At 42.4% G+C, this 12424-nt stretch overlaps 1 long non-coding RNA gene across 1 annotated transcript; it reads left to right on the plus strand.

Moving 5' to 3' along the window:
- The first annotated feature begins 839 nt into the window (after window positions 1-839).
- LOC103627022 (uncharacterized) lies at window positions 840-10833 on the plus strand. Its single transcript, XR_004849584.1, has 7 exons — window positions 840-911; window positions 987-3842; window positions 3924-4145; window positions 4225-4335; window positions 9773-9842; window positions 10560-10614; window positions 10742-10833. It is a non-coding gene; the product is annotated as an uncharacterized lncRNA (long non-coding RNA).
- The last annotated feature ends 1591 nt before the right edge of the window (window positions 10834-12424 follow it).

Genomic DNA, 12424 nt, shown 5'->3' on the forward strand with positions numbered 1-12424 from the left:
CATCACTGTAAGTCACTGGGTCAAACATTCAAACAAAAATAAGTGACGTCAACGTATTTCTCTTACTCATACGACGTGCATTCTGAAATGACTAGGGGTCAAAAATTGAAGCAATTTCATAACGCGATAATGTCCAAAGATTTGACACCTTACTCCAACAAGGATCTACATATACATTATATGGAGTGGCGTTCTGTGTAAGCTGGGGGGCGTATCTATTTCCGAATTTTGGACATAGGCTAGAATTGACCTTGGCAACTCGGACTATTGTGGACCCATTCCACTTGCCAATTCAGTCCCCGCCGTATCCAAAACATCTTATGCCATTTCATGAGGTCCTCCAACAACCTCATAAGAGGTTTATAGGTATGTGCCCGTCTTTCTATACAGAGTATAATTATACCGCACTAAACCATAAAAAATATACTCGAAATTTAATCCCTCACATATGAATGTCTCAGATGCAATAGGAATTGTTATTCATTTGGCGCCGTTAGAGCACATCGGTGGAAGGTCGTACAGAGAGGCCATACTAATGGATTCCAGGTCATTAATTTATAGCTACAATCTTTTTTAAACTGCAGACGTGTTATGTTTTATTCAAACAATACAAGCTTTATTTATAGGTGGGATATAATCGTCGTGGGTATATGGCCTGAACTGTTGCAAAGAAATGCTCTACGGTGGGTGTTAGCTAGAGAAAACAAGAGCATAATTATCGGAACTATGCTGCGTCGTAACAAGCTACACATTAAATTATATTATCCTTAAACATCTTTGTTGGAGTAAACTCAATGACCTTCTTTAGTAACTAAGTCTACTACTATATATAACAATAGGATGCTTGCAAACCTCGGACCATAGCACTGTTGAATTCGATCTAGATCATCACACCACACAACGGTTGCAGAGTGAGTGTTTCTTGCAATAATTTAGAAATTATAATTAAGTAATCATGTTATTACATATCATTTACTAAACTGCAGCAATTCGGCGCTCCATGATCCAAAATCCGAGGAGTGCTTTAATCAACAATTATCTAGAGAGGAGACAGGCTTATCTGGCAACAGTGGTTCCGGATGTGTAGTGTGATAGCTTGTTACATTATAGGATTTGAAGATATGTATCAACTAAAGATGGTCACAATTATTTGTATTTCGCCGTTTATGTATTAAAAACCGACTCTTTGCTCTGTTGAATTCGATACGTATAATGTTATCAAACCCTCGCAGTCAGAAATAAATTATGTTATCATTCCTTGTAAGATCTCAAAAACATCAATAAGAATGAGCATATTTTCAGTCTTCTAGGTAGCCACAGCTTCATCCTGAGCCATGACAATATCTGCTGGTCTGTCATGTAAAAGTTCAGACTATCACAACATACAATTTACTCATTTTTTCAATAGTATAGTAAAAATAACATAGAAATATACAATTTTGCCAGCCAAAATAATACTAAATGAACTTAAAAATAAATACCGTATTCACTCGTACAAATCTTTGACCTATGCAGCGAAATCTTATATTCCAGTTGAACACTACAGACCAGATTGGTCCTGTGCTATCTGAAATGAGATCTGAACTTTTTGTTTGATAACATTATACCCAGTGACTTACTCTAAACATATAAAGATCTGAACTTTCACTATACAGGCAAAGAGGATTTATGACAGTTCTCTGCATTTCCCCTTTTGATTTGTGATAGCAAGTTGCGAAAGTGTTTAAGGGGAAAATATTTGGGGGCAACTACTAATTGGATATTTCGTAACTCTTTTTGGAGATTGCATAACTTAATGTACAGTTTGATGAACCGAAAGATAGAAATCAGTACCATTATATGTTTTTTTCGTTGTGGTTCAAGAAATGGATGCCCTTTTTTGTTCCTTAAAAACTTCCTATCAGATGATGATCTAACTTCTCCGCTGCTATGAATACCATTACCGTGTGTCTGTGCCTATATATGTGCTTTGATTATTCAGTTTGGGTTCACTCTCAAGCCTCAAGGGATATTTTTATTTTAACAGAAATTCAAGTCAAAATGAAACTGTTCCATGATGCAATATTGAGACATAATTTTCCCTAAATCACCCAAGCCTGCCCAACATGCACGACAGGTCAAGCCATGCATTGCAGCCACCAAATGCTTTTGCCCTCGCCATGGACAATGACTGCATATGTCAGTTTCTATGTGGAACTATCCCTAAGGCTCTGCTCGATCGTGCATATGGCCTATTTTGCAATGCACTGTTCACAGAGTTGGAGCTTGAAATGGAAGATGAGTAAGGCTGCTAGAGATAGACTGCACTAATCCAATTAATCCTGTTATATTACATGAATAAATCACCATGAATATGATAACCCCAATAATGCCTTTTTTGTTTTTACTGGCAAGAATCTTCTGACAATGAAAGTCTTTTAAGCCATTGTCTGCTAATTTAAGCTAGGCACAGATTGTGCCAGTAAGCACAAAATCAACGACCTTCAGTTTATAGCTAGGACACCAATCATCAATGTGGGGGTGACTACTGTAGTTATTCAGTCACCCCAACAACCTTCATACTGTAGTATCGCAGTCAGAAAAAATGTATGCCACACAACACATGCAAATCTTTTTGGTCTACCATGTGTTGGGTGTTTCTAGCATGTCACTTGGCTGGTATGAGGCTAAAAAATAATTTGTTAGCTCCTATGAATCTGGGCACTGCTTATTATGTTTAGTGAACTCAATTTTCTATGTTCCAATCACTGCTCTTAGTTAATTTTGATACTTGCAGTCTGTAGATCTTGTTTTCTGTTGATTCACTTGTAATTAAACTGTTTGGGTCACTAGATTGGTAGGATAAAACTGAAAGCAATGAGAATGGCATGTCTTTGGGCCTGAATTTTGCACAAGATTCGACTGCTCATTTGGTTTGAATCTTTGCTTCTGAACTACATTTGTTGGTCAATGAGTTCTTTACTTTCTTTAGTACTCTCGTGGTCCTTTGACAGACTGCACTTCTGAACTACATTTTTGTCTGTCTGTGGACATGTTTGTTTGAATAGTCTGTGAACCTTGACGGACTTGAAAATTATTTAAAAAGTCCATTGCCCCTATCAGGTTTTCTTTATGGAGAACAGAGAACAAACACAAACAAATCAGATGGCAGTCAATGTGGGGTGACTATTGTAGTTATTCAGTCACCCCAACAACCTTCATACTGTAGTATCGCAGTCAGAAAAAATGTATGCCACACAACACATGCAAATATTTTGGTCTACCATGTGTTGGGTGTTTCTAGCATGTCACTTGGCTGGTATGAGGCTAAAAAATAATTTGTTAGCTCCTATGAATCTGGGCACTGCTTATTATGTTTAGTGAACTCAATTTTCTATGTTCCAATCACTGCTCTTAGTTAATTTTGATACTTGCAGTCTGTAGATCTTGTTTTCTGTTGATTCACTTGTAATTAAACTGTTTGGGTCACTAGATTGGTAGGATAAAACTGAAAGCAATGAGAATGGCATGTCTTTGGGCCTGAATTTTGCACAAGATTCAACTGCTCATTTGGTTTGAATCTTTGCTTCTAAACTACATTTGTTGGTCAATGAGTTCTTTACTTTCTTTAGTACTCTCGTGGTCCTTTGACAGACTGCACTTCTGAACTACATTTTTGTCTGTCTGTGGACATGTTTGTTTGAATAGTCTGTGAACCTTGACGGACTTGAAAATTATTTAAAAAGTCCATTGCCCCTATCAGGTTTTCTTTGTGGAGAACAGAGAACAAACACAAACAAATTAGATGGCACATAATGTTGCTCGCACACCATGTGCAGACATCTCAAACACCATTAATACAGGTAAAGCTTAGTACATGCGTGTATATTAATGAATGCAACATAGTATGTAATAGAACACTAATATACAAAGTTACATTGTAGGTGATCAAAATGGATCAAACTCGTTACGACCAATTGTTGATGCTAAGGAACGTAAGAGGCAAAGAGATAAGGAAAGATATGCCACGATGTTCGATGAACAGAAAAACGAGAAAAACAAAAAGCGTCGAGAAGCATGTCTACGGAATAAAGAGTTGAATAAGAAGCGTCCTGAAGCAATTCAACGAAACAATTGCCAAAATATGATGCCCAACACGCCAAGAGGTGATGAAATTCGTCAACTTTAGAGTAATGTTTCTGTGCATAAACCTACTACTGAAAGTAATGTGTTCATATTTTGTAGGTGGAGACGAAAAAGTAAATGTTGATCCAGATGATGAATCCGACTGGTTGCATATCAATTATACATTACAGTCAAATGACATTGATGCAATGACAGAAGTTCTAACACCAGGTACATGACTGTTCATAGGAGCTAACATGCAAAAAAATCAAGTTTCATACGGTTTAACGTAGTATGCCTTATTACAGGCAGTGTGCACGAAAATGTTGGCCACACACCTAAGCATACTAGGCAGAGGACCGCCTACTTTAGCGAGCGGTACAAAAACTTAACTCCCATCGAGAGGGAGTTTAGGCGTGAACGCCTTAGGTTGTATAATAGAACACCAAGGCGAAAAGAGGCAAAGGTAGACCACAACAGGAGACGTAGAGTTATGCAAGCCGACACTTTGAATCCCACATCCATCGCCATGGAGGACCCAACATATACCCCTGAGTTGGTACACCCTACAGCAGATGCAAAGGGATCTGATGGATCCATATTATCTGTCTGCAACTGGGTTATCCCTGAATTCGTCAACACACCTTTCTTGCCATCTCCAACCTAGACCGAGGATGTTGCTTTGCCCGATATGTCTACCAATACACTAAAGTGTAAACATCATGTTCCTCGTGGGGAAAGACAAGCTATATTAGCTCGTCGATACTAGTTATTTGAATCAGCCATATCAAGGAAGGTGGGTACTTCGATTGAGGATACTAGTGGTGACGCTGTTGAAGGGGACGATTGGACACAGCGCCATACGCCTATGAAGATCACCAACAATGGTAATTACTATCCAAGTTTATATGGATCTTGCAAGACATCGATAGTATGCAGTCTGACTAAACATGTGCTTACATCATCTTGGATCCATTTAGGTGATGACGATGAGGGTGTCATATTCGAAGACGATGATGATGAGAACGAGGGATACCTATTCGCTGCGCAATGTACTATTTTCGATTTTTATTATCCTAGCAAGGCTTATGTAAATATTCATGTCTTACTCATTGTTTTCAAAAAAAATATTAGATGAGGATACCGATGAGGATATCGATATTGATGGTACTCAAGAAGAATCTACTGCCACTCATGTTTCTGACCCGTACGACAAGGTGTACAACAACATCCCTGAAGAAACACATATGCTCAAGCTTGTTCCCAACTGCGGTTATTGCACCGCGAAGAAGTTTGAGTATGAGCCACCTGGGTTTTGTTGTCATGGTGGGAAGGTTGAGCTAGCTCCAGTGGAGACCCCTCCCCAACTCAAGAGGTTGTGGGATAGTGCAGACTCTGATGCTAGGCACTTTCGTGATAACATTAGGTTTTTCAATGGCCATTTCTCTTTCACTTCCCTATACTGTTGCCTCGATAGTATGACAACTAATGTAAGGGGTTCTGGTATATACACGTTTCGAGCACAGGGCATGATGTACCACAATATCAAATCATTTGGTAGGGAAGGTGGGGCAGAGCATAAACACCTTGAGCTTTACTTTTATGACGACGATCCCAGCCTCGAGCATCGGTACCGTAAGTGCCGTGAAGAGCATCAACAGAAAGACAAGGAGGTTATCAAACAGATAGTCGACATACTACGTGGAAACCCGTACTCCGAGCACCTTAGGACCATGGACCACGTTTGCAACCTTGATGACTATCGTATCGCGTTGAACCTTGACCAGACGTTGAACCAGAAGACATATAACACACCTCTCACTTTGGAGGTGGCCGCTGTCTAGATCGAAGGGAGCGAAGGGCGAGGCCAATTTAGCAAGGGTGTTATGCTCCATGGGAAGGACAGTTCAAGCCACTGCATCCGCTCATACCATGGATGGTACGATGCACTATCATATCCATTGTTCTTCCCTAGAGGCGAACTTGGATGGCATGCAAATATCCCAAAGGTTGGAGTATCCATGGACGAAGTGGATGCATACCGCGCGACACATAGGGCAAGTAATGCAAATGATGAAGATGCAGGTTAGTTGTTAATTTGATATTTGAGATATTTGCACATTATTAACTATGCTTTCGACATCACTCACTTTTCAATCCTTGCATATGTAGAATCTCCTAGCCATTTATGTGTGTCTGTACGTGACTACTACTGCTACAAATTCTAGATTCGTCCTGGGGTATTCAATCCAATACTTCATGGAAAGCGGCTTTTCCAGCAGTTCGCGGTCGACACGTACATAAAGATTGAGAGCTCTCGTTTAGATTTCATATGTAAGAACCAAGATCGGTTAAGGGCAGACCTATACTAGGGCTTGGTGGATAGCATTCTAGATGGAGATATTAGAGCAGAGAAGATTGGCAAGCGAACTATGCTGTCGACATCGTTTATTGGCGGTCCTCGTGACATGAGACATCGGTATATGGATGCTATGGCTCTGGTGTGCAAGTTTGGTAAACCAGACATCTTTCTTACCATGACATGTAACCCTAACTGGGATGAGATAAGGAGGGAGCTTCTCCCTGGGCAGACACCGCAAGATCGTCCAGATCTTGTAGTGTGTGTCTTTCATGCAAAGCTACAGGAGTTAAAGCATAGGCTGACTAAACAGGATATTCTTGGTAAGGTCCGAGCCTACGTCTATGTCGTGGAGTTTCAGAAGCGGGGTTTGCTGCATGCCCATTTTCTACTCATAATGCAGAGGAAGTACAAGCTCACATGCCCTGAGCAGTATGACCTTTTGATCTCAGCTAAGATCCCAAGCAACAAGTTCCCTGAACTACGAAAGATGGTTATCAAGCATATGATGCATGGCCCATGTGGGTCGCTAAACCCTAACTGCCCATGCACTAAGGGTCGTAAATCGTGCAAGAATCATTACCCTCGGCCTTTCAGTGACACAACCTTGCAAGGGAAGCATTTGTACCCTGTTTACAGACGTCGTGACGATGGTCGTACCGAAAAGGTTCGAGGGTGCGAATTGGACAATAGATGGGTTGTCCCTTACAACCCATACCTCCTTCGTCTCTTCAACTGTCACATCAATGTTGAGGCATGTGGGAGCATCAAGGCTATTAAATACCTATTCAAGTACATATACAAAGGCCATGATCGTGCTTCTGTTGTTATGAGAGATGCGAGCAAGGCAGATGATGATGTAATGAGATCAAGCAGTACAGAGATGCAAGGTGGGTGACTCCTCCAGAAGCCTTATGGAGGATATACGGCTTTAGTCAGATATCTCCACCTGTGATGCAGCTGCAACTCCATCTTCCAAACATGCACATGGTGTCGTTTCACGAGCGGCAAATGGTCGAGCGAGTCGTCAACCGTCCAGGTGTTGATAGGTCAATGCTCATAGCATATTTTGAGGCGAATAGTCTACACAAGGAGGCTCGTGGCATCCTGTATCGTGACTTCCCTGAATGGTACACTTGGCAGAGTGGTAAGGGAAAAGTATGGCAACAGAGGAAACGAGATACGGGTGGACAAGTCGGTAGAATAGTCTCTGCTCATCCGGCCGAGGGGGAGCGCTACTATCTTCGTGTTCTCCTAAACCATGTGACTGACGCCACTTCATATGTGGATCTAAGGACAGTAGATGGTGTCACGCTACCGACTTTTCGTGAGGCAGCAGAGAGAAGGGGACTGCTTGAGTCAGACAACACACTGGATGAGTGTCTCACTGAACGTGCTCTTTTCCAGATGCCATCATCGCTGCGACGGCTTTTTGCCACAATACTTGTGTACTGTGAGCCAAGCGATGTGGTTGTACTCTGGCAAACACCTAGATTCTATGTCCGAGGACTATCAACATAGGAATCCGTGCAAAACTCATGTTGAGCAGATGGTATTGATTGACATTAGGAACATGTTGCAGTCAATGGGGAAGGACATAAAGACATTCCCTCTTCCTCCTATCATGGACGCGTATGACGATGCTATTGGTATTGCTAGGGAGGTTTACGAGGAGGAAATTATCGAACCGGCAGCAAGAGATGTGGCTCTCAAAGACTGTCTTAACAAGGAACAGAGGGCCGCCTATGATAAGATTCTGTGTGCCGTTGACACTGATCAGGGCGGATTATTCTTTGTGGATGGACCTGGTGGCACCAGAAAGACTTACCTATATAGAGTGCTGCTCGCGACGCTACGCAGCCAGGGCAAGATTGCAGTGGCAACAGCTACATCTGGCGTTGCGGCTTCCATAATGCCTAAAGGAAGAACCGCCCATTCACTCTTCAAGATACCTCTCACTATTGACGATGGCGCTGTATGTAGCTTCACGAAGCAGAGTGGAACCGCAAAGTTTCTATGGAAAGCATCTCTCATTATCTGGGACAAGGCTTCTATGACTAAGAGACAAGCCGTGGAGGCACTGGACAATAGCATGCGCGATATAATGGGTCGACCCGGACTGCCATTCGGTGGTAAAACCATTGTCTTCGGTGGGGATTTCAGACAGGTCTTGCCTGTTGTTCGTAAAGGGTCAAGGGCTCAAGTGGTCGCTTCTTCGCTATGGATGTCTTACCTATGGGAGTCCATGTCCCACTTAAAGCTTGTTACCAATATGAGGGCAAAAAACGACCCTTGGTTTGTGGAGTATTTCCTGCGCGTAGGCGGTGGAACTGAGGACACAAATACTGACGGCGACATCCGTCTTCCTGACGAGGTATGTGTGCCTTATAGTGGGAGTGACAACGATCTTAACAACCTAATAGACTTCGTTTTCCCAAATCTCAACAAAAATATGTCCGATTCGACCTACATCACTTCAAGGGCGATACTGTCAACACGGAACGAATGGGTGGATATGATAAATGTTAAGATGATTGATCGTTTTCAAGGGGAGCATATGGTGTACCATTGTTTCGATAGCGCCATGGATGATCCCCATAACTACTACCCACCCGAGTTCCTAAACACACTGACGCCTAATGGGCTGCCACCACATGTTTTGAAGCTCAAGATTGGATGCCCTGTTATATTGCTTCGGAATATAGACCCTGCGAATGGACTTTGGAATGGCACCAGGTTGGTCGTTCGTGGTTTCCAAAGAAATAACATTGACGCAGAAATTGTACTGGGTCAACACGCTGGAAAACGCATTTTCCTGCCGCGTATACCTCTGTGTCCCTCCGATGAAGAGATGTTCCCTTTCCAGTTCAAAAGAAAGCAGTTTCCTGTACGGCTTAGCTTTGCAATGACGGTTAACAAAGCACAGGGTCAGACTATTCCCAATGTTGGTGTATACTTGCCCGAACCAGTGTTCTCTCATGGCCAACTATATGTTGCTCTATCTAGAGCGACAACCCGATCAAACATAAAGATACTTGCAATCCCACCCGTCGATGGGAAAAAACATCGAGGAAGGGTGTAAGAAAGAACCCCATAGTAGATTGTGGGACATATACTAAGAACATCGTCTACAAGGAGGTCCTAACAAACTAGACCTACGGTAAGTCTGTCAAAACTCAATTGTTTGTTTCAATAAAAAGACACCGACACAAGACTAACACTCAAATGTAATTGTTCTGTTTTGATGAGGAGATGTTAAGGAGCTTTATAAAATAATAGTGATTTATTTGTAACTGTTCTGTTTGATAGGTTGGGGTATTCATGCTTCACTTCTTGAGCTTGGTATATTGCTTCCAGATGCTACGATCTCCTGTGCTTGGTATGTGTGTTTTTATGCAGTTATTTAATAACACTACCGCAAGAGTAATCTAACCCATTTTAACTAAAATACTCTTGCGTGGACCTGAAGATGATAGCTAGCTGAACACTTTTTACGATAATTTTTAGATTCATCAGTAGAACTGCTCTATGATAAATCTAGATCTAGATTCAGTTTCTAAGCGGTGATAGGTTCATGTTTATGCTTGTGCATTCAAAGGATACGACAATAGAGTCTTTTCATCGACGCTAGCTGCACTGTGCCCATAGACTGATGAAACTATCCAAAGACTCAAACACCGGGGCATGTAAACACATGCAGTCTCCAATGCAACACCATGTGCTTACCGAGCACAGAGACATGGTTAGTAGCAGTTTTTTTTTGAGACAACAGAACCACAGGTGACGCGATTCTTTCGCCTACTGCGCTGTGTTCTGTCGCTCATAATGCCTAGAGAGCCCTTTTCCTGGACATACGGGCGACAGCGATTTGCCTTGCAGAGGGTCAGCTGAGAAACACCAATCATTGCACTTCGCTCACACGCTGTTACTCTGAAACTTCTGTCTGCCTTCCTGCCCATGCGCCCATCGGAACTGGGACCCTTCTATTGTTCCTGCCTTTTTATTACCTTTTTACTTGCCCTCTCTGCATGTTTATTCCTTTTACTACTGCTTCAGTCGTAGTTCAGTTCATCACTCTCCCGCTGTTCACTTTCAGACATGACACAAGCACGGATCGGAACACTTGTTGTATATGAACTCAAGAATGCCAAGTAAGCATACAAAGTCCCAACCAAGAAACTGTTATATGAACACCTTGTCATGCTTGAGTTCATATACACCTTCAGAGAGACATGTAAGTTATCGTGTATTTTAACATCCCAATCTGAACTGGAGCAGGAAACTGTCAAATGGTGTCGTCAGATCTTAAGAAACAGCCCCATGGCTATTCGCGTGCTGAAATCTGCACTCAACGCGACAGATGATGGCCATGCAAGCCTTCAGGTAAAGCCTGCCAAAATGCTAACCCTTCCATTGGAAGTTGGGACTGCTGCTGGTGAACTTCTGTCTGCATGTTGCATTACTGATGGCACTTCTGCTCTAGGAGCTTAGCGGGAATGCCACACTAATATTCTATGGCACGGAGGAGGCAAAGGAAGGGAAGAACGCGTACATGGAGAGACGACGCCCAGATTTCTCCAAGTTCCCACGCAAACCTTGAGTTTCAGCTATTTGCTGAACTGGCCAATTATTTTACTGATTTTCCCCAACTTGGATCATTATTGCTTACTCTACGTTGAGGAGACGGACGATAATCATTTTCACTCCAATCAGTTTTCATATATACACGAAAATGTATTTTGCATGAAAATTCAGATCAATGAAAAGTAAAGCTTGATGTATTTGATTCACCATTTGACCTACAAAAATATGTCCGATTGCAAAGTCCATTCGCAGGGACACAGATCTCGGTTTGCAAAGTCCACAAGTTCAGCCTTTTGCATGCGTCGGTCACTGGTTCAGCCTTATCAATTTCTTCCGCTTCTGTCAGGCTCTTTTGCATGCGTCGGTTGCTTTGGATAGGAAACTTGTGGTAGACTGGGTTCCTTCCTGTGATCTTGAAGATTCTGCAGTAGAAGTGGTCAGTTTTTTTATACCTTATCAATTGTTATTTTCCATATCTTAGAGAATTAACTGGTACTAATTGGGATACCGTAGCATTCTCAGAATCTTGATACCTACGAAAAAGCATGGGAATTGTTAAAGGTAAGCACAGAATGTCTCTGAACACTTTTGGACGGGGCAAATAAGGCATCTAGGCGGACTGAACATGGCAGGACCCCAAGTGTTCTCGTTCTGCTACCAACAAGAGATTCCAAAAATCAAAGACGCGCTATTCATGCGCTGCTGTCAGGCTCTTTTGCATGCGTCAGTTGCATTTTCCCAGATATTTGTATGCAATGTTTTGTATGCGTCGATTTGCAACAAGGCAACATATCCTATTAGCTGGAGACTGAGCTAGCTAACTGCTAAGAGAGTTTGAGTCTCCAGATGTGAACAAACTCCCTGTAACTACTTGGTTCAGTATTTTGATCGACATCAATAAGATTTTCTTCATATTGAAATTTTCCGGTGAGTGAGTCTAAACTTGTCGCAGCATAGATGCTCCCTGTAACTACTTTTGCATGCGTCGGACGTGGAGAGTTTGAGTCTCCAGGGAGTTTGTAACTATGCTGCGACAAACTTTGTATATTAGTTTAGTGACTTATTAGTGAGTCTAAACTTACTGACACAAATTAGGGTGAGACAAACTTTAGACTCACTAACCTGTATCCTATTAATGTTTTTCCGGCGAGCAGTCGCCCTCGGCTTTCCCTCCCCTCCCTCCTTGCCCTGTGCACTGCTCGGTTGTTTGGTGGCCATTAATTTGCATGCTACCAAAAAATCACGCAGCCCTCACGCTTTCCGGCTCCTCCCCTCCTCCACCGTTAGGCTTGCCGCACAGCGGCTTTACACTGTTTCGACTTCGCCTCTTCCTCCGCGTCCGCGACCGCGCGCGATAGACAAAACAACACGGGTAAG

Source organism: Zea mays, chromosome 5 (assembly GCF_902167145.1).
Source record: "Zea mays cultivar B73 chromosome 5, Zm-B73-REFERENCE-NAM-5.0, whole genome shotgun sequence".
Classification (NCBI taxonomy): domain Eukaryota; kingdom Viridiplantae; phylum Streptophyta; class Magnoliopsida; order Poales; family Poaceae; genus Zea; species Zea mays.